This window comes from Vicugna pacos, chromosome 3, assembly GCF_048564905.1.
Source record: "Vicugna pacos chromosome 3, VicPac4, whole genome shotgun sequence".
Taxonomy (NCBI): Eukaryota; Metazoa; Chordata; class Mammalia; order Artiodactyla; family Camelidae; genus Vicugna; species Vicugna pacos.
In genome coordinates this window covers 96171150-96197500 of record NC_132989.1, presented here as the reverse complement: position 1 = coordinate 96197500, position 26351 = coordinate 96171150, and the positions used below count along the sequence as shown (strand labels likewise).

The 26351-nt window shown below is 38.5% G+C and overlaps 1 long non-coding RNA gene across 2 annotated transcripts in view; it reads right to left on the bottom strand.

Moving 5' to 3' along the window:
• Positions 1–26351, bottom strand: part of LOC140695706 (uncharacterized) — a 63298-nt gene that overhangs the window by 4807 nt on the left and 32140 nt on the right. The window contains exons 2-3 of one of the 2 annotated variants that reach the window (XR_012071533.1): positions 13889–13987; positions 13311–13350 (exon numbers count right to left, since the gene is read on the bottom strand). This is a non-coding gene — a long non-coding RNA (uncharacterized lncRNA). Of the gene's footprint in view, positions 1–13113; positions 13351–13888; positions 13988–26351 lie in introns of those variants that run through there. The other variant, XR_012071532.1, reaches the window with a different exon arrangement.

The following is a 26351-nucleotide window of genomic DNA, read 5'->3' as shown; positions in this document are numbered from 1 at the left end:
AGTTATAATGCACAATACTGTTGGGGGCTATTTTTAGTTGGATTTCTTTTTCTATTACATATTATAATCAATCAATAGTGTTTTAGATGGCTTCCTTGGGTTAATTAGTATATAGTTACATCATCTGCAAAAATAAGTGTCATCTTTCCAATAGTTATACTTCTTGTTTCTTTCTCCTTTCTAATTGCATTGAGTAGGGCATCCAGAATTATATTGAACCAGAATTTTTCGGCAGCAGACATTTGGGGTTAATAGTCTTCATCCTGGAGGGAGGGGAAGGCCCTTCTGTGCATTGTAGAATATTCATCAGTCTCACTTAGTAGATGCCAGTAGCAACACGATGTGGTCCAAAAAGTGTGTTGGGGTAAGTAAGTAAGAAAGCAAAGAGGACAGAAATAGTGATTAGAAAGCTGGACATTGAAGGGTAAGATTTCTGTGGAGGGATATAATCCATTACTGAACTCCTTTAGGACGCTTTTTAGTTCATTATTTGTGAATGTTTATTTGCTTAGAAATCAGTTACACAGTCTAACTCATTTATTTAAAAATATGCAGGGATAAGGAGAGTATAGGAAAAACTTGCAAAATGTCAGAGTTGCTATTTCTGAGTAGAGGATACTTAGGTATGTCTTTCAACTTTTTAAAATATCTTCTTCATGATTTGCTGTTTTCAATTGTTTATTTATTTTTTATTTCATATATGTTTTGTTTTCAATTTTTAAAAATTGAGCACATGCATATATTACAATAAAATAATACCACTTAAAATATTAATTTATAAAATTTGGTAGATGCTGAATAATCATTATTATGTTAAAAGTTATATTATTATAAAATTAATAAAATTAAAGCTATTTGTTTATGTACTGTAGAGATGTCTTTTTTGTATTTTTCCCTTTTCCCCCTCCAAAAAAAACATGTTGAAAAGAATTCCAATTTTTTTAAAGGAAGCATTGGGGGATGGATCTTGATTAAAAGCTCTGAAGTATGGTTATGGGAGTAAGTTTTTAAACAGAGTGAACATCACTGGAAGTATTTTTAAGTGAGAAAAACCTGAAAATGTCCTAACTTGCCTGGCAGTCACTTTTAGTCAATTTTTCCTATTGATGGATTTATAGGTATTTTTTAACATAATACGAGGATCCTTAATTAACATTCTGTTAGATATCATTTTGCACAAATTCATACTCATTTCTTTGGAATATATTACTTGTAGAGCAATTATAATTTCCATTGAACTGTGCATCCATATTAAAAGAATTCAGATTTTTTCTTTTTATTAAAGTATAGTTAATGTACAATAATATATGAGTTACAGGTATACAATATACTGACTCATAATTTTTAAAGGTTATATTCCGTTTATAGTTACTATAAAAAATTCTCCATATTCCTGATGCTGTACATTACATCCTTGTAGCTTACTTTATACCTAATAGTTTGGACCTCTTGGACCTCCACCCCTGTACTGCCCCTTCCTCTTTCCCTCTCCCCACTGGTAACCACGAGTGTGCTCTCTATATCTGTGAGTCTGCTTCTTTTCTATTATATTCACTATTTTGCCATATTTTTTAGATTCCACATATAAAGGATATCATAGAATATTTATCTTTCTGTATCTGACTTATTTTACTTAGCATAACACCCTCCAAGTCCATTCATGTTATTGCAGATAGCCGCCCCCAAATTAGATTTTTTTAAAAAAGATTGGTTTTAGTGTTTAATGCCCTTCTTTTAAAAACACTCTTCCTCTATTCATGAGCTTATTTTCCTCTTATTTCTCGAATACTGGATATATATCTTCAAGTTACTGAAGAATGGTGAATAAATGGATGGGGTACCTTCTGAGCCCTTCCAGATGTTAAGTGTGAGTTTTAATTGCCTTTATACATGATACGCAGTTTGGCCTAGGCAACGTGGCTGGTCACATTTCCCAAACTGCCCTAGCATTTTCTGGTATATGTTTCTGCAGAAGAAACCTCTTGGCTCAACCTGCACTTTGGCTAATGATGGGCTGCCATTCCCTGACCCAGAGGAAGTACTTAGGTGTTTGCTTAATCCCTGCCCTTGTAAACTTCCCAGTCAAAGGCCACTGACATTTGAGACAAACCTTAAAAGATATACTAAATATTCAAGTTTCTAAGTTTCCCCCAAGTCAGTGTTCCTCAAAGTGTAGTCACAGACTAGCTGCAGCAGTATCACCTGGGAACTTGTTAGTGATGTAATTCTTGGGTCTTACCCCAGACCTACTGAATATGGGTGGAGGTGGGGCGCGGTAATTTGTGTTTTTACAAGCCCTCCAGGAGATTCTGATGTAAAGTGTTGCCCTAGGCAATGACTCTGTATTAAGTCCCAGAGCCTGAAGGAAACACATCTGAACTGCACTGATTTAACTTATTATACAAAGGCCTCCAGTGAACTACAGTTCAAAATAGGGAATGAGAAATTATTTATTGAAATGTGTTTCTGCATCTTAAAATTTTGATTACATTCTTCAGACCCCATGTGAAGGTGATATTTTAAGTGAAAAATAAAATATAAAGGGATGTATTTTTATGGCAATATTCAATGTCTTTTAAAAACACATCACTTTGTGTGTGTGTGTATGTATGTGTGTGTGTGTGTGTGTGTGTGTGTGTGTGTACTGAAACAGTAAATTCCTCCTATGTCAGTAATGGTGTAGGATTGTGTTCCCTTAGTTACTGTGCTGAGGCTTTTAATCCCACACCACTCCTACCCCTCCTAAGTGTCGAGGGGGTCTCTGGCTGTTAACAAGGCTGTGGTTCTCGTGGGGGCAAGTCTCCAGCAGCATGGGCAGGGTCCTTCCTGCTGGAGAGCCATAGAGGAGGTGCAGGCAGCCATACAGACGGAAGGCCCTCACCTAAAGTGTTTTGAAGAAGGTGGATATGGCGTCAGGCCACCACCAGGCTCCATCTCCCTTAGGCCCCTGGCCTCGAAGTTTGTGAAGCCCACCCACCAGGCAAAGACCCTTGTGGAATTTCCCAGAGATGGAGCACAATTCTCTTTTTAATTATTTCTGCGGCAAAAATTCTCCTGCAAGACTTCCCTTTTGATTCTTAGAAGCCCAATTTGGGAATTAAAATAATTCCTGAAGATGATTTTGTTTTTCTCTTAACATTTATCCTGCAACAACCCATGTTGCCCTCAAAGCCAGGGGAGAGGGTGTGTCTCAGACTGACAAGGAAAAGATTAGGAAGGGTAAGAAAAAAGAAAAATCTCTAAGATTAATATCTCAAGAACTCTTCCTACTACACAGAGGAAACCAATATAAAAAAAAAGAAAGTTAATCTGCAAACTCATGCTGTTCATTTTTGTGCCTCAGTTGTTAGATTGTTTTGAATCAGTGGCTTCATTTCAGCTAGGCCTTCTGGTGGGAACTCTTTCTACTCCCTTCTGTTGTTAAAGGTTCTGGTTCTTAGATTGTTTCACGCCAGCGTGTATGTGTCTGCTCTTGTAAGCCAACTCAAATTCCTTTGGGAAGCAAACATAGTATAAATAATGAAACAAATAAGGAAAAATCTGGTCTCAGGGTATTATGTCCTGAGGCAAAACTTCTTGCAAAGTTGCAAACAAACCTGTGCTCTAAAATGCCACTTCTTTAAATATGAATGGTTTTATTTATTTAATAAAGTGTGAATTTTGTAATCAGATTTCTTGAGATCATCCTAGCCCAACTACTGTTTATTTGTATGATTTAACTTTTTCCTCATCAGTAAAACAGGAAGAGTAATAATATACCTCTGATAAGATAGTTGTGACCTTAGATAAACTGTATGTAAAGTGCTTGTCATCTTGCCTGGAACTTAATAAATGTTAAATGAATGTTGCTTATTGCTAGTTTTTTCATTGCTGTTTTTGCTAGTTATTGGCAAATATGCTCAAAAAAGAACTTAAGAAAAAACTTCTAAAGATATATACAGATTCAGAACATGTCATAATTAAAAGGAAATGAAAAATATGAAGACTATAGATAGGATATTCTAAACTAATCACTCCTGTGTTATTTTGATTGTATCTTTAATAATCAATCTTTGTCTTTGGGATAATAATCAATTTTCAAGCAATTTTAACATTTTTGAGTTATTAAGGGGCTTACTTTTTGGTTTTTCATTTCCATAGTCCAGATTAAGATTTCTCCAAATGTTGGGAAAGAAATAGGCATTATTATATACATTCTAAAACACACATGTGTGCACACACACACGCACACACACATGGTATAAATACTACCATGTCCTGGGCATTAGAAGTCACAAATAGCAAAATTATAGTGTCTCTCTAAAGAACAGCCTATGTCACATGTCTGGAGAGAAAGTACTTACACTAACCTGTACATTGATTTACTTAAATGACCAGAACAGTTTGTATAAATGAAGCTACTGGAGAGATTTTACGATATTCAGGACAAACCTACTGAATCAGACTCTTCCAACATGGGAAATTATTACAAGTTTTTTCACAACCTGGCCTTCCTTGTTAGGTTGAATAATAATGTTGACTGTAATAAAAAGATGAGCCAAAGGATGATCACAACTAGAGGCTTTTTATAATTCAATTATAAGGAAGCAAGAAGAATCCCATTAGAATTTGGTGTCAGAGAAATAGTTGTGGAGACCGGAAATAGCAAGGAAATTGACAAGAACTGCTAAAGACTGGAAGAGGAATAGGATTGCTGAAGTATTCCTTTTGGTATAGGAAATACAACTTCACATATAGATCCTGTTCTCAATACAATTTTACTATTCACACAAATTTACTATTCACACACACACAAAAAACTGAACTTCATTTTGGATGCAACCATTTTGTATGTAATTGACAAAGAGAGATACTGAGCTGATTCAGTCATTCCAAGTATCCATTTTGTGGTCCAGGAGAATTCTTCCCCTAAAAGTGACCTCATTTATATTCATCTAAACTTCACACATATCCTTTTGTCCAAGATCAAATTCACAGTTGATGTGAAATAGATTTGGACCCTTGTCTTTCTCTTAACTTCTTCTTCAACTCCAAATTAATAATAAAGGAAAGGACAGGAAATTATTTTCACCAGAATGAAAGCACCACACACTTTTGCCTGCTGACGAGAACATTCTCCACCCTGTGTGCCTTCACAAATTACTGTCTTAAAGAAGAGACAGAACTCTATAGGATCTTTCTCTTCTGTGATAGTATTTTTACAATCATTAAAAAAAATGTAATGACTGTGACACTAAAAAGGGCTGCTTAAACTAAAAATCATGTCCATTTTATTCTGTTTTAATCTAAGTTTGGGGCTTTTCCTTGAGTCATCCTTTAAGCAATTAATGTCTACCAGTTGAAAAGCAGTTCTGCTGTTTGCTTTGTGCTTTTTCTTGGAAATCGATTCTGTATCTGTGCTGCTATGAGACATACTATTTAGACCGAAGTCCCCATTTGTTTGCATTCAGTATTTCAACTCCTGGCATCTCTTCCTCCTAATGTATTGATTTCAGTATTTTATAAAGGTTATTTTGCTGCCTTTTCCTGAGAGTAAAAGTACTCAGCTGATCTCTCCCTCTTTCTGAGATTCAGGAGGGAGTAATTTTAAATGTTAAAGAGCATAATTGACAATAAATATTGGAATTTTACAGAGTTCTGCTTTATCACCACTATTCTTAATAATTTTATCAATAGATATTGAAGACTTGCTATGTGCAAATCACATGCTAAATGTTAAGTGCATTATCTCATTTATTCCTCCTCATGACCCTTTTATGGAGCTGGTAATATTGAACTTGTTTTACTGATGAGGTCAGTGTATAGAAATGGTCAATCACCTCCTCAAAGTCACACAGGTAAGAGATGCAGATTAGAGACTTGGACCCAAGTCCAGATGACTCTAGAGCTGACCTTCTACTACCTTACATGTTTACTATCATTGTGTAATATTTTTAGTTTTGTAAGCTCTGTATTTTTAATAGCCTGAATAATGTCTCCCAAAGTCATCAGTCCTAATCCCTGGAACCTGTACATGTGACCTTGTTTGGAAAAAGGGTCTTTGCAGATGTAATTAAGTAAAGGATTCTGACATAAGGAGATTATCCCAGATTATTCAAAAGGGCCCCAAATGCAATCACATGTATCTTTGTAAAAGGGAGGCAGGGGGGATTAGACACAGACAGGAGAGGGGAAGGAAATGTGAACATGGAGCAGAGTGTTATGGCCACAAGCCAAGGAACGCCAGCAGCCATAGAAAACTAATAAATATTTAAGAAGCAGTGTTACTTCTTTGCTGATTCTGTCAACAGAAAAGAGAAGGTGCCTTGGCGATGATGACCTTATCTCTTAAACAGTCTTGATACTTTTTTCAAGTTGATTCCATGTTTCCATATTTCCCTTCAGTGTTTTAAAACAAAAGGAAGACATACACTTTGAATAGTGAAAATGCATAACTCTAGAGAACAGATTGGAAGAAGAAAATGAAAACTTGTTTGTCATTAATTCTTAACTCTTTTTTAATCTTGTTTTAGCTATTCTAATTGTTTGGGTTTCTAAAAATGACAGTCTATATCAAATGTCACCATTCAAAGAGACCATCTGGAGAAGAGAAGTATGAGTTATGCTAATCAGAAAGGTTCTGACAGAGTAATTGAGGAACTCAATTGCTTCAATCCAGAATTGCTCCCTGTATCTTAAGATGTCTTACAATTAGTCACTCTATTTAAAAAGAGTTCTGTGTTCTCAGACTTTTGCCTTTGGGAGGAATCTCAGGTCATTGTGTAATTTTCACAGGCAGCCCTTGGAACTCAGCTAAGTGTCAGCACCTTGGTGGAGTCTTCTCTATCCATTATCCTTGAGAAAGTTGATCCCTCCACCTTTTCCCATCCCATGGTTTCCTTACAAAGCTCCATCCATCTCAGTCCCTCTCACAATGTATTTATGATGATTTGTTTCTGTTGCTTTCTCTTCCACTGGTCTGTTGGTTTCTAAACGCTATGTATTGGCACACAGTAGTTATTCAGTACATAATTTTGGAAGAACAGAATTAACTGCAATCTATAGAGGGCAATTGGCACACACACAAGGTCAATGTAATAGTCTCCTGTTGCTGCTGTAACATGATCACAAATGTAGTGGCTTAAATCAGGACACATTTGTTGTCTTACAGTTCTAGAAGTCAGAAGCCCCAGGTCAGTTCCAACAGGCTCAAGTCAAGGCATTGCTGGGCTGATTTCTTTCGGAGGATCTGAGGGGAGAACCTGTTTTCTTGTCTTGCTCGGCTTCTAGTGACTGCCTGCCTTCCTTTGTTGGTTTCCCTATACTCTATCCTCAAAGCCAGAAATGTAGTATCTTCCAAACTGTCTCTCTCTGTCTCTGACCTCTGGCATCCCCTGACTCTGACCTTCCCACATTCCTCTTATAAGGGTCTTTGTGATCACCTTGCACTCACCTGGGTAATCCAGGACAGTCTCCCCATCGTAAGATCCTTAATCTAATCATATCTGCAAAGGCTTTTTGCCATATGAGGTTCTGGGGATTATGACATGGACATCTTTGGGGGGACCATTGTTTGTGTATAATAGGCACACAACTGCTTCTGGAATCTCCTTTGGTTTTACCTTCCACCTACCTTAAATACATAATGACAACTACATAGACATCTTCAGCCAAGTTTGTCTTCACGAATCTTCAGACTTCTTCAGTGTTTGCTGTTTGTTTATTCTTAAATGCCCCACACCCATCAGTTACTCAGGATTTCTCAGATTGAACTTATCACCCTTTCTTGTTCCTTCTATCTCCTATTGGCCATTGGCTCATCAGTGGCCTCAGCAGTCGCCTGCTAGAATACTTAGGATGTTACTTCTTTCCCCTTTGTCACCTAACTCCACTCAAATCCATCACCATGTTTTACTGATTTCACTTTCAAACTGTGCCTCAAATCTTTCTCTTCCTCATTACTCCTCATGCCATGTCCTAAGTCAGTCTCATATCAGTTCAAACCTGGACAATAAAATGTCTTCTAACTGCGCCTGCTTGACTCTGATTCTCCTTGAATCGATTCTCCTATCTGCAAGAGAGGACTTATTTAGTAATATATCTCACTATTTAAAACCTTTAATGGCTTCCCATCAACTACAGGATAACACATAAGCTCTTTGGCTTGGATCTCAAAGCCATCCATGATCTGACTCTGGTCTATCTCTCCAAGCTTATCTCCCTTCACCCTTTGCCTCAAGGCAGAACCAACTCCATGACACAATTTTTGCTCCAGGTTTTCCAGTAGGACCAGACAGAAGCCCTTCACCAGCTGAGAACACATTCTTGCCTAGCTGTTCTCTACACCCTATTCTGCTTCCCTCATTCCTGTTATCCAGAGACCACACTCTTAGCAAATACCTTTCACAAGAATCCACATCTCAAACAGACTTACTGTATGATCCAGCAGTCCCACTCCTGGAAAAGATACATGAACACCAATGTTCATAGCAGCACTATTTACAATAGCCAAGACATGGAAGTAATATAAATGTCCATCCACAGACGATTGGATAAAGAAGATGTGGTATATTTATATAATGGAATACTACTCAGCCATAAAAAAGAATGAAATAATGCCATTTGCAGCAACATGAATGGACCTAGAGCTTATCATACTAAAAGAAGTAAGTCAGACAGAAAAAGACAAATATTATATGATATTACTTCTAGATGGAATCCAAAAAAAAGCACAAATGATCTTACTTACAAAACAGAAACAGACTCAGACAGAAAACAAACTTATGGTTACCAGGGGCTAAAGGTGGAGGGAAAGGGATAAATTAGGAGTCTGGAGTTTGCAGATACTAACTCTATATATAAAATAGAAAAACAACAAGGTCTTACTGTTTAACACAGAGAACTATGTTCAATATGTTGTAATAACCTATAATGATAAAGAATATATATCTATGTATAACTGAATCACTATGCTGTACACCAGAAACTAACATAACATTGCAAATGAACTAGAGTTTTTGAAAAGCATTTTTTCTATTTGTGAGGAAGACATTTCACTTTCAAACTGAGATTCCAGACTGCTCTCATAAAATAAAGGTGCTTCATGCTTGGTGAAAAAAAGTCAAAAGAATCTCAGGCTTTTCTTTAGGAAACTCAGCCTAAGATACAATCTCTATATCTCATTCATCCAAGAATCCTCTATCCCTCACCTCCACCTGACTGCCCCTTCTTCCCCATTAGCTTCAATTGCATCACGTATGTCTGGACCAAATACTGATAAGGGAAATAGCATCACCGATACTCCCTTAGACTATGTATCTGAGATGGCACAATCTGCAGGAAGCAATCATTCAAACCACTGCAGATATCAACTGATGTGATCAGCTCTGTAAGAGGATTTTATTCTCTCCATGGTTTACTTGGCATGGAGCACTGGTAAGTCAATTTCCGTGTTGATTCTCTCACCCTGAGTCTGAAATTGCAGGGAACTGTGATGAGGACACAACTTACTTAACTGAAAAATCTTGGTAATCTCAGAGAAACGATATTTTTCCAACTCATCTAATTCTCAGGTCATTCCAATGCCCTAACTCTCTAAAGTAATTTTTAAAATTTTAATGGGAGAACATTACTTCTTTGGGAGATGGCTCTACCAAAGAGTAATACCGTGTCTCATGATTTTTCACTGCACAATGACACATAGTTGACAAAGAAAGTTTCGTTTCTTTGCAGAGCACAGATCTGCTAGGAAATGCTGTGAGATTTAATAACCAATCTTCTCCTAAAACCAAAAGGTCAGGACAAAACATAAAAATCAAAGCGGCTCAATCTATTATGAACAAAATTCATGTGAAATAAGTTTTTCCAGACATTTCTGACATCACCAGAAACAATAAAAACAATCTGCTGCTTCAGTTTGTGGAGAAGTTAGGAAATTGGAGCAAATAGGGTAAAAATGGGGTAGTTTCTTCCCCAATATTCTTTGGCTTACCCCTCCTCATATCCCAAGTGCTACCCTTGGGGTAGAGCTCTATATTCCTCACTGTAAGAAACACAGTGAAATGAAAAAAGAGAAGTGTGTTGACAGCCAGGAAGATATAGAATATTTATCATCTGAAAAAAACAGAATATATGGTCTTCGTTCTTCTTCTGCTTTCAATTTTCGGCTCTTAAAATGGAGTTTGGGGATTTTTATTTTGTGTTACCACTTCCTCAGGAGCAAACATGAAGATGGATGAGAGTTTTTGAAAAGCAAAACAAATGTCTCACAAGGAGGGAGCAGCTAAATCAAAATACTGGCTGGAGTTCTATTATTTTAGAGAGTGAAAAAGAAACTCTCTAAAATTTAGGGCCCTTGAAGGTGGCAGTAACTTAATAGAGATATTTTTTAAACAAAGGAGGCCTCACAACGAAGTGAAAAGCATAATGCCTTTTGGGAGTCTAAAAATTGGAGTCTGTTTCCTGGCGTACTACCTGTCTCCTGTGTGACCTTTGGCAAGTCACTTAACCTCTGTAGTTTGAATTTGTTACTTTGAACCTGAAATCCAGAATATGTCAACCCAAAATATACCATTTTGGCATACTGATTATTTCGAATTAAAGTTACTTCAGAAACATCTTGCATCTCCCTGAAAGCCAGAAATAACGCTCCTATGTGAAAGATATCCACCTTGTACCAGGAGGATAGAAGGCATCCTTATCACCAAAAATAGGGAACTTAGGAATAAGAAGCCTGTATAATAGAACTTCTTACTTCTTAACTAATTTACTATCCCAGGCCCAAAAGTCTTTGTCCTGTCAATTTTTGACAAATGTATTGTTTCTTTGACTAAAAGGCATAAAAGCTCTCTGCTTTGGTCACTTCTTTGAGTCTCACATTTTTTATACATATGGAATTAAATTTGTTTTTCTCCTGTTAATCTGTCTTATGTCAATTTATACAGGTGTACCTCATTCTATAGTGTGTTGCAACATTGCACTTCACAAATATTAGCTTTTTTTTTTTTAACAGATTTAAGGTTTATGGAAACCTTATATTGAGCATGTCTATTGGTGGCATTTTTCCAACAACACTTGCTCACTTCCTATCTCTGTGTCAGTTTGATAATTCTCAAAGTTATTTCAAACTTTTAAATTGCTATTATTATAACTGTTATGGCGATCTGTGATCAGTGATCTCTGATGTTACTATTGTAATTATTTTAGGGTGCCATGAACTGCAGCCATGTAAGTGGCAAAATTAATCAATAAACGTGTGTATTCTGACTGCTTCATTGACCAGCTGTTCCCCAACTTTCTTCATCTCTTCAAGCCTCCCTATTCCCTGAAACACCACAATATTGAAATTAGGCCAATTAATAACCTTATAATGTTCAGAAAAGGAAGAGTTGCATATCTCTCACTTTAAATCAAAAGCTAGAAATGATTAAGTTTAGTGAGGAAGAGGTGTTGAAAGCTGAGTTAGGCCAAAAGCTAGGCTTCTTACGCCAAATAAGTAGTCAAGTTGCAAGTGCAAAGGAAAAAGTTCTTGAAGAAAATTAAAATTGCTACTCCAGTGCACACATGAATAGTAAGAAAGTGAAACAGACTTATTGCTGATGTGGAGAAAGTTTTAGTGGCCTGGATGGAAGATGAAATCAGCCACAATATCCCCTTAAACCAAAGCCTAATTCAGAAAAAGGCGATAACTTTCCTCAATTCAATGAAGGCTGAGAGAGGCAAGGAAATTGTAAAAGAAAAGCGTGCAGTTAGCAGAGGTTGGCTCATGAGGTTTAAAGAAAGAAGCCATCTCTGTAACATAAAGGTGCAAGGTGAACCTGCAAGTGCTGATGGAGAAGCTGCAGCCAGTTATCCAGAAGTTCCAGCTGACATCATTACTCAAAGTGGCTACACTAAACAACAAACTTTCAATGTAGATAAAATAGATTTATATTGGAAGAAGATGTCCTCTAGGGCTTTCACAGCTAGAGAGGAGAAGTCAGTGCCTGGCTTCAAAGCTTCACAGGACAGGCCAACTCTCTTGTTAGGGGTTAATGCAGCTGGTGACTTGAAGTTGAAACCAATGCTTATTTACCATCCTGAAAATCCTAGAGTCCTTAAGAATTATGGTAAATCTACTCTGCTTGCACTCTATAAATGAAACAACAAAGCCCGGATGACAACACATTTGTTTACAATGTGGTTTACTGAATGTTTTAAGTCCACTGTTGAGACCTAATGCTCAAGAAAAAAGATTGTTTTCAAAATACTGCTGCTCACTGACAATGCACCTGGTCACCAAAGAGCTCTGCTGGAGATGGACAAAGAGATTCATGTGGTTTCATGCTGTTAACACAACAGCCATCTGCACCCATAGATCAAAGAGTAATTTTGACTTTCAAGACTTAGTATTTAATAAATAAATTTTTTAAGGCTACAGTTGCCATCGATCATGATTCCTCTGATGGATCTGGGCGAAGTCAATTGAAAACCTTCTAGAAAGGATTCACCATTCTAGATGCCATTAAGAACATTCATGATTCAGAGAAAGAGGTAAAAACACCAACATTAACAGGAGTTTGGAAGAATTTGATTCCAGCTCTTATGGATGACTTTGAGGGGTTCAAGACTTCAGTGGAGGAAACAATTGCAGGTGTGATGAAAATAGCAAGAGAACTAGAATTAGAAGTGGAGAGCCTGAAGATGTAACTGAATTGCTGCAACCTCATGATAAAATCTGAATGGATGAGAAGTTGCTCCTTACAGATGAGCAAAGAAAGCAATTTCTTGAGACAGAATCTCTTGGTGAAGATTGTTGAAATGACAACAAAGGATTTATATTATTACATAAACTTAGTTGATAAAGAAGAGGCAGGGTTTGGGAATATTGACTCCAATTTTGATAGAAGTTCTATGGGTAAAATGCTATCAAACATCATTGCCTGCTACAGAGAAATCATTCTTAAAAGAAAGAATCAATTGATGTGGCCAACTTCATTGTTGTCTTATGTTAAGAAATTTCCCTAAAAAAAAAATAAAAGAAATATCCTTAGCCATCCCAACCTTCAGCAACTGCCGCCCTGATCTGTCAGCAGCCGTCAACATCGAGGTAAGACCATCCACCAGCAAAAAATTACGTCTAGCTGAAGGCTTAGATGATGGTTAGCGTTTTTTAGTGATAAGGCATTTTTAAATTAAGGTATGTACATTGCTTTTTCAGACATCATGCTGTTGCACATTTAATAGACTACAGTATAGTTAAATACAACTTTTATATGCACTGGGAAACTGAAACATTTGTGTGACTCAATTGCAGTATTTGCTTTACTGAGGTGGTCTGGAACAGAACCTACATATTTCCAGTGTATACCTGTATTAGGCCAGCCAAAGAACCTAGAAGGAAAGAAGAAAAACATTTTTCACCCCTACAAGGTATTAAGAGATAATCATAATAATGCTGCTAATTATAACAATGGTGACATTTATTGAGCACTTGACAAGCACGATGTGAAATGCTACACATATATCTCATCACCGTTTCTCAAAAACCTGTAATACAGGTATTCAAATTCCCATTTTATAGACTTGGTATATCTGTTAAGAGGCTTTTGGTGTCAAGTCCCACAGGAAAGTTAATCCAATTGATCTTTACAATAAGAAGAGTTAATTTTTTCCCATAATAAGAAATCTTAAGCTCTGTTAATATACTAACTCAAGGAGTCCCCAAGGGCCATGGTATTGACACCACTTTTTTCTGCCATCCTTGGCATATGGATTTTGGTCATTCTAGCTTAACCCTATGCCCACAAGACAGTATCTGTTGTTCTAAAAATCACAACCTCTTACAGTGATGAGCACTCAGGCTCTCTATTTATGCCCAGGGATCTTTTCAAGAGCAAGGAAAATATCCCCATAATTCCTCCCGACTAACCTTCTTTGTGTCTTGTTGGTCAGAAATGGATAACATGTTCATCTTCAAAATGATCTCCATTGGGAGGCATGCAATCACCATGATCTTCTCAGAACAAGTCTGAAAAACAAATGGTAAGATAGGCTCAAAGATGTATCATACAACACAGGGAATATAGCCAATATTTTGTAATAACTGTAAATGGAAAATAACTTTTCAAAATTGTATAAAAATAAAATAAAAAATTTAAAACAAACAAACAAATAAAAGCAAATGCCTTTGCCCAAAGTCAGAGCTAGTGAATGGAAGAGCCAGGACTTAAACCTAGGTCTAAAAACATACATTCTAATGTTTTCTGAAATATTTCCCTGCATTTTATTGTATCTTGTTCCCAAATAAGAAAGTTTACAGAAGTCTAAATCATTAACAAGGTACATTTTGGGAAGTCCTACGAACCAGAAATGCAGACCAAGTGAATTATACTTGTTTCATCTTCTTAAACTCTTGGATTTCTCCCATCTCAACCCTCAACATTGCACTAGAAAAAAACAGGTAACACTACTGCCCATACTTCCCCTTCCCTCAGCTTTTCCATGATTGGGTGCACAGCAAACTTCAATGGGCATGATGTTGTCATCCTAATTTGTGATAGGAATCCAGGAGATGTGTTCAAATCACCCTCTACAGTATACTTTCTGTGAACCAAGAAAGCCACTTAACAACTTCCCTGACATAAGAGGCAGCCATGTTGACAATTGTGAGTACTGTGATTATTGAAGACAAACCCTCCTTTGTTTCAAGTAAGATGTTCATTCTTTGAACATACTATGGGCCAATCAAGTCATAGACATCTCAAAGAATAAAGAGGTCTAATCAGAAAGCACTGGAACTCAAAAACACAAAAAAGAGTGTTTATAAGTAGAAAAGTTAACAAGATCAAAAGGACAGTTGAAACTTACAAGCAGAAGTGGGCCTTTGAGTAATCAAAGATGGGGCAAAAGTGTTGATTTCCCTAAAAGAGTAAGAAAAATGCAGTGTTTTTGTTCTCTAAATTATCAGTTTTCAACTCCCTTGCCCATTTATAGCATTTAGCATGACACGACTACTACATCAACTGCCAAAGACGTCTGCACTGGGGACACAGAGACAACAAAAAATATAATAGAGATTATTATTTATATTATGAATATCATGGAACCAAAACAAATTTATACAACTGAATTGTTTCAGCATTCTATTACATTTCTTCTTGCATTTTTAAACATTTTTTATTGAGTTATAGTCATTTTACAATGTTGTGTCAAATTCCAGTGTAGAGCACAATTTTTCAGTTATAAATGAACATACATATATTCATTGTCACATCCTTCTTGCATTTCTTTTCATTTGTGTTTTATGGGTAGTCATTTTCAAAACCAAGTGAGTTAGCCTCTGAACTTAAGATAACTAAAAATGGAAAGTTTTTTTTGTTTTACATGATCAATATCCCCATCATCTATATTTTGAGTCCACACTGCAACTTAGCTCTGACTTACTGATAAGAAGATGATGTCTTAATTGAGTAAATCCTTCTTTCCCCCTTTTTTCCAAAAGTGCTGCAACTTCACAGTAATTAATAATTATAACACATTGCTGTAAGTTATGCTGCTGGGAGTCTCTCTGCCTTCTACCCAGTTCAACTCCCTACAGGGCAAGGCCTTTGCTTTTAACCCTCCCCCTGCAGGATACAGTCCAATCATTCCCAGGGCCACTCCTGGGGAATGCAGCAGCAGAAATTTCCTGGGCAATGGGGACATCTCTCATGAGAAATTCAATGCTCCTCCCAAAACAACAGGGATGTAGTGAGCACTTATTAGTATATCTGTCCATGGAAAAGAGGTTCAGAAGTAAGGCTCACCCTTAATTGGAAATGTCTAATTCTCTTCATGAGGATGTGTCTAAATTCATGTCAAAATCCCCATGTTCTCCTGTTAGATTTCTAAATAAAGAGCTGATGCCATGAGACCATAATGTCATTTATGGAATGATTTCAGGGTACCACACTTTCACATGTGAGTCACTTTCTGCTAACATTATATTTCTTGTGCTTTTCATCATTAATTAAACCTATGTTTATGTTTGAGATGCTACAACTTCTCAGCTATCAGTATTGGGTGTAAAAATGAAGCAGTGTGATTAGTAAGTGATGCTATTATTTTCAGAAACACAATTTCACATATAAGAGTATAATTTCTGCTCATCGTCCACTTAGGTTACAGAGGGCTCAGACTATATTTCAACCAAATGTACAACAGAATGAGTGGCTTGACTTCATAGAAATGAGCTGACTTGCTCTGGAGTACCTATTCTTGTCTAATAGTCGAATAAACTTTGATCATCTGAGGTAATTTCATTTCTTCTAGTTTAAAGCTATTTTTCAAGGAAATATTTAGTTTAACTCCTCAGGAAATCCATTTGGAGGGCAGACTCCTTACAAAGTCTCAAGAAGTGGCCACCCTGCCTTTTTCATGAGAAGGTGTCCGGGTGGGTGGGGCGAGAGATGGGTATTTGCCCACCCCTGAGAAGGTGTCTTTTTTGCTGTCTCTGCTGGAGGTGCTGCTCAAGTGTCTTTGGTTCATGGTTCATGCTCAGCTGGCAGCACAGGCAAGAAAGAAGCATGGAAATGGCTTCTGGGAAACCCGGCCATCTCCCACTGCCTGGGCTTCCCTCCTACCTCCCTTGAAACTCAGAGACTCAGCTGCACTAGACCTTGGCGTCTCTATTCCATTGCTTCACTCTAGGGTTCCCTTCCCTGCACCGTTTCAACTACTCTGGCTCTTTTTTCAAAATTTCTATTTTTTGGCGGGAAGGGCAATCAAGTTTGTTTGTTTGTTTGTTCATTTATTTAATTGGAGGTGCTGGGGATTGAACCCAGGACCTCATGAATGCTAAGCACACACTCTACCACTGAGCTATATATACACTCCCCCTCAACTATTCTGACCCCTTTAATTCTGTGTTACTTGCTCTCTTACCTCCTTCTGCCTGTCCCACAAAGGTCCCACAGAAGAACTTTCTGTATTGGTGTCACACCTCACAGGAACTAAGGGAAAGCAGGCTGGGGTTGCCTCAGCTCTTCCAGTGCCTAAACATGGCACATCACTGTACCTCACCACAGCTGTTCCGTAGGCACAGGGCTTTCATTGGCAACCTAGCACTTGCTGAGGACTTGGTAAGAGAGTACTGGTGGACCAGCATGGAGGAAGCCTGACTGGATTAGATTCAAGAGAAACTGGAAGATGCGGACACAGTGAGCCTAGCGAGGAACCTCCTTCCCCTTGCTTCCTGTCTCCATGAGGTTTCCTCTAGAATCACACTCCTGGCCTCTCTCTGCCTCTGCACTCCTCCCCAGGCAATGACGAGGAGCTGAACTGATATTGAATTGCAAAGAGAGAACACAGATGATGTGGACATTGCCTTCCTCCCTCTCTCTGGTTCTTCCGACCTGCAGCGTGCACTCTGTTCTGCTCTTGTAAGGAAAATGGGGTCCTTTCAGGAGAGGCCTACACTTGTCCAGTTGTGCCAATGACTGGGGTGTCAGCCTGTCTAATTAGGTAGAGAGATATTAGCCAACCTATGCGTTCGAAGACCTAAGCTATGTTCTCCTATATTCCTTTTGTCATTAATCTTAATTTCTCTAAGTCTTCTGTTTTTCTCTCAATTTGGATCTCAGCTGGAGCCAGAGAGGTTTTATTTACTAGTTGTCTCAAAATCCCATTAAGATTCTCAACAGTCTTCTCAGTAAGTTTTGCTATACAGGCAGCAAAGCAACATGGCGGTGGGATGAAGGGGAGTGTGGGGTCAAGACAGGTATATTTTGGTTGTTGTTGTTGTTTGTTTTTTTGTGGTCATTGATGTAATGGGAGCTATAACAGTGTATTTATATGTAATAGGATGATGCAATAGTAAGGAAAATATAATAGAAGATTCAGGGAACAGACAATGATTGCAGGAACCAAGTCCCTTCACCACTAGATGAAAGGTGTGCATAGAAATCAGTGCACTAGAAGAGTGATTGCCCTTAGACGAGAGAGATTGATCAGCCATGGAAACACAAAGGAAAGCTGAATATAATCAGTGGTCCGGAAGGACAGGGGAGTTCTCTTCTGATTGCTTCCATTTTCTCAGTGAGATGAAAAAGCAAGGTCATCTTCTATTACAATATGAACCAAACTGTCAATATTTGGATTGAGCTTTGTTGATTCTGCCTACCAATAATCCAGTTTCACCCAGTGTCTATGTGATTTCTTCAATGTTTAACTAAACCTGAAGTTTCTTACCCCCTGCATGGATTCTGGTCTTTCTGGTTTTATTTTTAATTCTCCTATTATGTTTGTTCTTGTGTTAAACATCTTAAATTCTTTTCAGATAAAGAATGGGTGAATAATTAAACAGATGTAGAATGATGAGGCAGGTAAATAAAATAAAAGCTTACTAATTGTAAAATATAATAGCTATTCTATTCATAAGACAACTTTTATTAAGACATATAATGAGGAGGAAATTCTGCATTTTTTTGTATTTCCCTGAGTGGAATTTTGAGAGCAGCATAGTCTTTTCCAGTAACATAGATTCAAAGACAAATTCAGCCATCTTTTCAGCATCCTGACACTGAAACTGCCTCAGAGGGTCTACTTAAAATATTGCAATACTTCTTAAACAAACACTTTGGAATGATGAACCTTTTACTTCTCATTTTGAGAGGAGGCACACAGACAGGCGGTGGCCAAGAAACTTGCCTGGTGTTTTATATATAAAATAGAAAAAAAGACATTTGAAACAAATCAAAGGAATCCTCTTTGTCCCCCATCTCACTGTGATTTTATATGCTCCTGTAGAAATTAATGAGGTAAAGAACAATGGATTAATAAAAGGGACAAAACTGAACATTAAGTAATTCTTAGTCGCAAAGTCAAAAGTGTTAAGGGTCAAGTGAAAACACAAAGAAATCGTAGGACACTGGAACATTATATTCCACTAGGAACACCAGCCAACTAATGTCTACAGGATAAGTATAATTAACTGTCTATGCTAAAAAATTACACTTTTTTAAAAATATGTCCTTCTTAAAACTTTCTTTTTTAAAAAAGTATTACTTGATTTTACCACTGGATCCATATTTTATCAAAGAAACTATGTATGAAGTTTACAGTTTCTTTTTTTTTTTGAAGTATAGTCAGTTTACAGTGTTGTGTCAATTTCTGGTGTACAGCAGAATGTTTCAGTCATCCATGTACAGACACATATTCCTTTTCCTATTCTTTTTCTTTATAGGTTACTACAAGATATTGAATATAGTTCTCTGTGCTTAAAGTTTAACTAGTCACAGACATTAACTCCTCTTACAAAGCTAATTTTCACAGCTATGCCGTATAGATTTCATTAACTTCATTTATGAGCTGATGAGGAGGATAAATATACATACTGGTTCTTGCTTCACAAGTTTAAGAGGAAGAGAAATTCTACTAACATGAGTGAAGCTGAGAAAGCTTCTCTTTCCCTATTTTCTTCTCGTTACTGTCCTGAGACTGTGGGGAGGTGTGGGTACCAGTTGGCATGGCCACTGTGAGTGACTATATGGTGATATAGCTCATGGCTTTGACCTCCTGCTTCTGTGTGCCCAGATAACACAGCTGGTATGAACCTGAATCTTGCCCTCACTCTGCTTCCCTCAACTTTCTCACTTCCATGCAGTGGGATGGATATGTTACCTTAAGGGCATATTCTTCATGCTTCCTCTTTGCTCTTTCTAAACATCACTTGGACTCTGGGGAGCTTGCACTAGTTTAGGATTGACAGCAGATCTAGGTACTTAGAAGGAAAAGAGAGGGCTGCTTGGACTTTAAGCTTAAGTTGCATTTTCCAACTTCATGGGGGATTCGTATATGATGGTGTCAGGCAGTGGTCCAGCTCAGAGTAAAGTAATGATTTGAGATACGTATTTATTGTTAACATCTATGATTCTTATACCCTACTTGAATATGCCAAAACATGGCTGAGATGAGCCCCAAAAGAAGAAACAATTTTGGACTGTAAGCCCGTAGTATAGCCTGCATTTAGATAGGGGATTAGATGGATTAGCTGACCTGCAGGGACAGGAAAGATTAATATGCACTCTTAAAAATGGCATAAAATGATTGAGGTCTTTACTTTCAACATTTCATTTTATGGTTTAAGTCAAGAGTACCAAGAGGTAGCCTGAAACTAACCTGCCACTTATGCAACAAACTTTGATTTCAAATTAGAAATTCCTTTATCCATGGATTAAAAATCAACACGATTGATTATAGTTGATAATAGTTGGCCTCTTTTCACAAAAATAAATGTTAAAGTTCTTGGGGAGACACTTTTCCTCTGGAACAAATTATGGAGCAATGCCATATTTAGAAAAGCCTTCTGCAAAAGTAGCCAATGATGTTTTTATTCTCTCATTCATCAGTTTTTGCCTGTACCTAGCTTTTTCATGGATCCAGCTATTACCTTCATTCTACAATTCAATCCTAGCCACAGCAACAATGCACTCTAAACTCGTTGCTGTCATTCAACTCAATCAGTTTAAGTTTTGAAATACAAAATGACATTATGCAAATGACATTTTAGCAACTTGAGGTCATCAGGTTATCTATGACCAGACAAAGCTATGATTAATATTAGTGCTAGAGAAATAGTCAGTACTGTGGGAGACATTAGAGCAAACAAAAGAAAAACATGATCTCTACATACTAGGATTGTGGGCGTTTGATGATGTTTTCATTTATTACTGTAAAAGAAATGACCTCAAAATTTAACATTTTAAGATAATCATTTTATTTTGCCAATAATGTTGTGCTCAGGAGTCCAGGAAGAGCTCAGTTGGGGATTCTTACTTGTGGCCTCGGATGCTGTTATGGTCAGATGTTGGCTGGGGCTTTGGTCGTCTGAGTGCCTGACTGAAATGGACATCAAAATGACTCAGGTGGGGCTGTCACCAGAGCAATGGAACATGACCTCTTTGTAGAGCCTGGGCTTCTTGCAGCATGGCTTCTGGGTCCCCAGAGGGGAGTCCCACTGGGAAGCATCTAGACAGCCTGGGTTCCCAGAGGCAATGCAGGAGCTGTATGATTTCTTCTGATCTAGCCTGGGACATCACAAGTGCCACTTTCCCTGAATTCTGTTGGTTACAAGGTCACCCCAGTTGCAATGAGAGGGGCATTAGACCTCACCTCTTGAAAGGAGAAATGTCCAAGAATCTATGACATCTTAATATGCCAAAAACTGGTCAATTAGCTACCAACAATCCACCTTCTCAAAATGCTCACAAGAACTCCTTTCAGAAAAGATACAACAATCTGCGGAAGAATCTGTTTCAGGGACTTTTACCTGTCTACTCCTTATAGGTTGAGTAGAGTGATTATTTCCACTGGGATTATAGGAAAAAAAAATAATAATCCTTTTTCTCCCCTGTTACTTTGTTTACAGGTATATGCATAGTGAAATTCTCGGAAAGATTGAAAAGATTGCTTTATTAACATTGATTTCCAGGAGAAAGTTTTCCATCTGTTCTTTTAAACAAAGGATATTATTTTCCACAAGATGTGTTTAGTGTAAGTGGTCATACCATGTCACGTAATTTTCCTGAATTGTTTTAGTCCAAATATTCATACTTTTAAAGCATAGTTTTGAAAGAACCCACCTTCACCAAAACAAAGTCCTGGCAACAGAAAATATTATCCATAAATTGTGATGTAGTAATTGCTTATGTCCCAGGAATCTATGTTTTTGTTCGTTATGGTCTGTGGCTAGAAAGAAGGAATCTTATCACTTGAAAAATAGATGTGGTTTCGACAGGTATACTTAAGCAATTGTCTGTTTGTGATTTTTTTTCTCTTTTGAATTTTCCAGGAAAACTTCAACTTTATGTTGATTTGTTTGGTTTGAAATCATGCAGCAGCGTTTACCCTCAGTCAGTCGAATGAGAAAAACAAGATTGTTTCAAGCTGGGCAGAAAAGTAGTATAATAGTTGTTTTTTCCTTCAAGGTCAGGTTTCAGTAGGGTTCAACAAATCAAAAACAATAAGAAAGTGGGAAAGGACTGAAAGAATTTATTCTCATCACTCCTGGACCAATGCTTCTCCAATGTTAACATGCATATGAATCAGTTGGAGAACTTAACCTGTGGGTTCTCAGTCGGCAGGTCTTGAATGGGGCTGGAGATTTCGCATTTTCAAAAACTCCCAGGAGATGCCCGTGCCACTGGTTAACAGACCACATTTTGAGCATCAAAGGTGCATATTAACTCAGCAATAATCAGATTTGACCGAAGGGGGACATTGGGAAAGAGCACTGGCAAAGACTTGCTCCCAGTTTAGATGCACTGCCCAGAGCAACACACTTTAATGTAGTTAAAAATCATAAAATTTTTGAAAAAGGAGGACTTCCGGGCAAGATGGCGGAGTAGAAGGACGCTTGTAAGTCACCCTCTCCCACAAATACACCAAGACCCACATCTACAGACCCACTCAGCCAACCAGAGCACCTGCGGAACTCCGACAGATCATCGCCCTCTTCAAAAGATAAAGACACCAAAAATCTGGTAGGAGAAAAGGAAAAAAGAAAGAACAAAAGGCAAAGCAGCGCGGGACGGGTCCCGCGGGAAGGAGGGAACGGGAAAGGAGGACTGGCGCTTGCTCGCTGGGTCTCCCCTCTCCAATTGAGAGGCCAGCGGGACGGACGGGGAGCCTCCAAGGCTCGGATCTGCAGAGCAGCCCTTGTCTGACAGAACTAAGTTAAACCGGCACAGAGCGTCCCTCCGACACCCAGCCTGAGACGCGGGCCGGCAGCGGCGGGCAGGGCCAGGCTGCACAAGCCAGGCGGAGGACGGGGGCGGCTGCACAGAGGCAGCTCCGGGGGACTGCAAGGGGCTGGGCGCCGGGGCTGTGGGTGTACAGGACAGAACAACCTGGGCCCTACATAAAACAGCAAGGTTGATGTGCTCTCGGGGGAAGGGTGCATACCCCATCTCTGAAAACCGCGGAAACTTTTCAGGGGAAGAGGGGCGGGGCCCAGGCAGAGCCGCCATATTCTCCGGCGCTTAGCACCCAGGCGGGGGCAGAGGCGAAACCTGCGTCTGCACCAAAGGGCTTAGCAGCCTCAAGGGCCAGACTGAGACGGGCCTACAGCCCGGGGCAGATAGGATCCTTCCATTCTGCTCCCCCAGAGAACTTGCTCCACAAAGACAAACAAGCAGCTGGGTCTTGGCTCGGAGCAGGGACGAGGCTGCCCCTCGGTCTTCCCCGAGCCCACCCGCGGACCGCGACCAGGGCGGAGCGCCTACCGGGACGGAGCGCGAACAGGGCGGAGCGCCGAACGGGGCGGAGCGCGACCAGGGCGGAGCGCCGGCGCAGAGCGCGCAACCGCACAGAGCAGCGGAGCTACCGCGGCGCAGGCAGGGGGAGAGCGGCCCCCCTCCTGTCAGGCAGGAACACAACCCCTGACCGAGGTGCTGGGAGGGGGCACGACCCGCCCTCCTGCCTGGCCAGTCTGCAACATCTGACTGCGGCATCCGGAGGGGCAGTGACCCGCCCGCCCACAGCAGAGGAGAGCTGCATCTGACCCCGTGTTAGGAGGAGGCGCGATCGGCTTGCCGACAGGTGCTGGGAGCAGCACAGAAGAGGGCGCCAACGGAGGGCCTATGAAAACAAGCTGAGCTTCCAAAACAGGACGAAGACAGAAGGACATCACATTAAAAGCACACACACTCCAGGAGAACACCGACAACCCCTTTTTTGTTTGTTTGTTTTGTTTTTGTTTTGTTTTTTTTTTAATCTGTTTTTACCTGTTCTATTTTCAATTACTCTCTTAATTTTTACTTCTTAATTCATTTCTATTTCTCTTGGGTTTTGATGTCCTGTTATTGATTAGACACAGGCTTCAAACACATATATTCATCTCCCCACCCCCCCTTTTTTTTTAAGGTTTTAAAAGGACGTCTCCACCCGATTAATACTCTGCTTCAACCCGCTCTTCTATTATTCATTATACATTGTTATCAAACCTTCTTTCTCCCTTCTTTTAAAAATCTTTCTCTCTCTCTCTTTTTTCTTTTTTTTCCTAAGTTCTATTCCTAAATAGGCATTAGATAGATAAAATCCTTAAGATCCAAAATAGACAACTGATACTCCATAAACCACAGTGCCAGAGAGGTATGAGCAAGATGAAGAAGCAGAGAAACCTTTCCCAATTAAAAGAACAAGAGGAATCCCCTGAAAGAAAGCTCAATGAAATAGACATCGATAGCCTACTAGATCAAGATTTCAAAAAAGGAGTGATCAAATTGCTGAAGGAATTAAAAGAGATAGTGCTTAGAGAAATAAAATATGTCAAAAATGAAATTGAAGCTATAAAGAAGAGCCAAGCAAAATGGGAAAACTCATTGACAGAGATGAGGAATGATCTAACAGCTGTGCAAAGCCGACTAGTTAATGCAGAGGAACGAATTAGTGATCTAGAAGACAGGGCAACAGAAAGCACCCATTCAGAAGAACTACAAGATAAGCAAATAAAAAATAATGATAATAGCATAAGGGACCTATGGGATAATATAAAGCGTCCCAATCTTCGCATAATAGGGGTCCCAGAAGGGGAAGAAGGATCAAAGGGGATTGAAAAGGTTTTTGAAAAAATCATGACTGAAAACTTCCCAAACTTAAAGAAGGAATCAGATATACAAGTACAGGAAGCTCAGAGGGTCCCAAACAGGAAGAACCCAAATAGACCCACACCAAGACATATCATAATCAAGATGGCCAGAGTCAAGGATAAAGAAATGATTCTAAAGGCAGCAAGAGAAAAGCAAAGAGTGAACTACAAGGGAACCCCCATAAGGCTCTCAGCTGATTTCTCTACACAAACACTACAGGCCAGAAGGGAGTGGCAAGATATATTCAAAGCCCTGAATGAAAAAAAAGATGCAGCCTAGGATACTTTATCCAGCAAGGCTATCCTTTAGGATAGAAGGAGAAATAAAGAGTTTCACAGACAAAAAAAAGCTGCAGGAGTTTAGCAACACTAAACCCATGCTAAAAGAAATATTGAAAGGACTATTCTAAATAGAAAAGCAGCAGGATGCTACAGAAATGAGAAACGTACAACTGGAAAGGTGATAACTCATGAATTACAAATAAAGAAAAGACGAAATTATAAAAGAAGACATACAAATCACTGAGAGTGGGAGAGGGAGGCAGGGAAATATAGTATTTTTTTTTCTTTCTTTTTTTAAATTTTTTTAACAGTAGGATGGGTTTGAGATCATGTTATTATCAGTTTATTAAAAACGGGTATAGGTTAATAGATTTACAAAAAAGGGTAACCACAAGTCAAAAATTTACAAGGGAGTCACAAAAATTAAATAAAATCCATGATAATACAAAGGAAAATTACCAAACCACAAAAGGAAGAAGAAAGGAACAAAGAGGATATACCAATTCAACTGCAAAGATAAGTTCAAAATGGCAATAAACATACATCTATCATTAATTACTGTAAATGTTAATGGACTAAATGCTCCAGTCAAAAGACATAGAGTGGCAGAGTGGATAATAAAGCAAGAACCTTCAATATGCTGCATACAAGAGACCCACTTTAGGGAGAAGGACACATATAGATTGAGAGTGAAAGGATGGAAAAGGATATTCCATGCAAATGGAAAAGCCAAAAAAGCAGGTGTTGCAGTACTGATTTCAGACAAAATAGACTTTAAAACAAAGGCCATAAAGAAAGATAAAGAAGGACATTTTATAATGATTAAAGGAGTGATACAAGATGAAGACATTACACTCGTTAATATATATGCACCCAATATAGGAGCACCTAAGTACATACAAGAATTACTAACAGAGATAAAGGGCGATATTGATGTGAATACAATCATAGTTGGAGATTTTAACATTGCATTAACATCACTAGACAGATCTTCCAGACAGAAAATAAACAAGGCAACAGAGAAATTAAATACTACAATAGAAAAACTAGATTTGGTGGATATTTTCAGAGCATTACACCCCCCAAAAATAGAATATACATTCTTTTCAAGTGCACATGGAACATTTTCCAGGATCGATCATGTACTTGGACACAAAAGAAACCTCAACAAATTTAAGAAGATAGAAATTATCTCAAGCATCTTTACTGACCACAATGCCATGAAACTGGAAATCAACAACAGAGAAACAAAGGAGAAAAAAAGAAAAGCATGGAGATTAAACAATATGTTATTGAAAAAACAATGGATCAATGAGGAAATCAAAGCTGAAATTAAAAAATACCTTGAGACAAATGATAATGAAAGCACAACCACTCAAAACCTATGGGACACAGCAAAGGCAGTGCTAAGAGGGAAGTTTATAGCGATACAGGCCTTCCTCAAAAAAGAAGAACAATCTCAAATAAACAAGTTAACCCACCACCT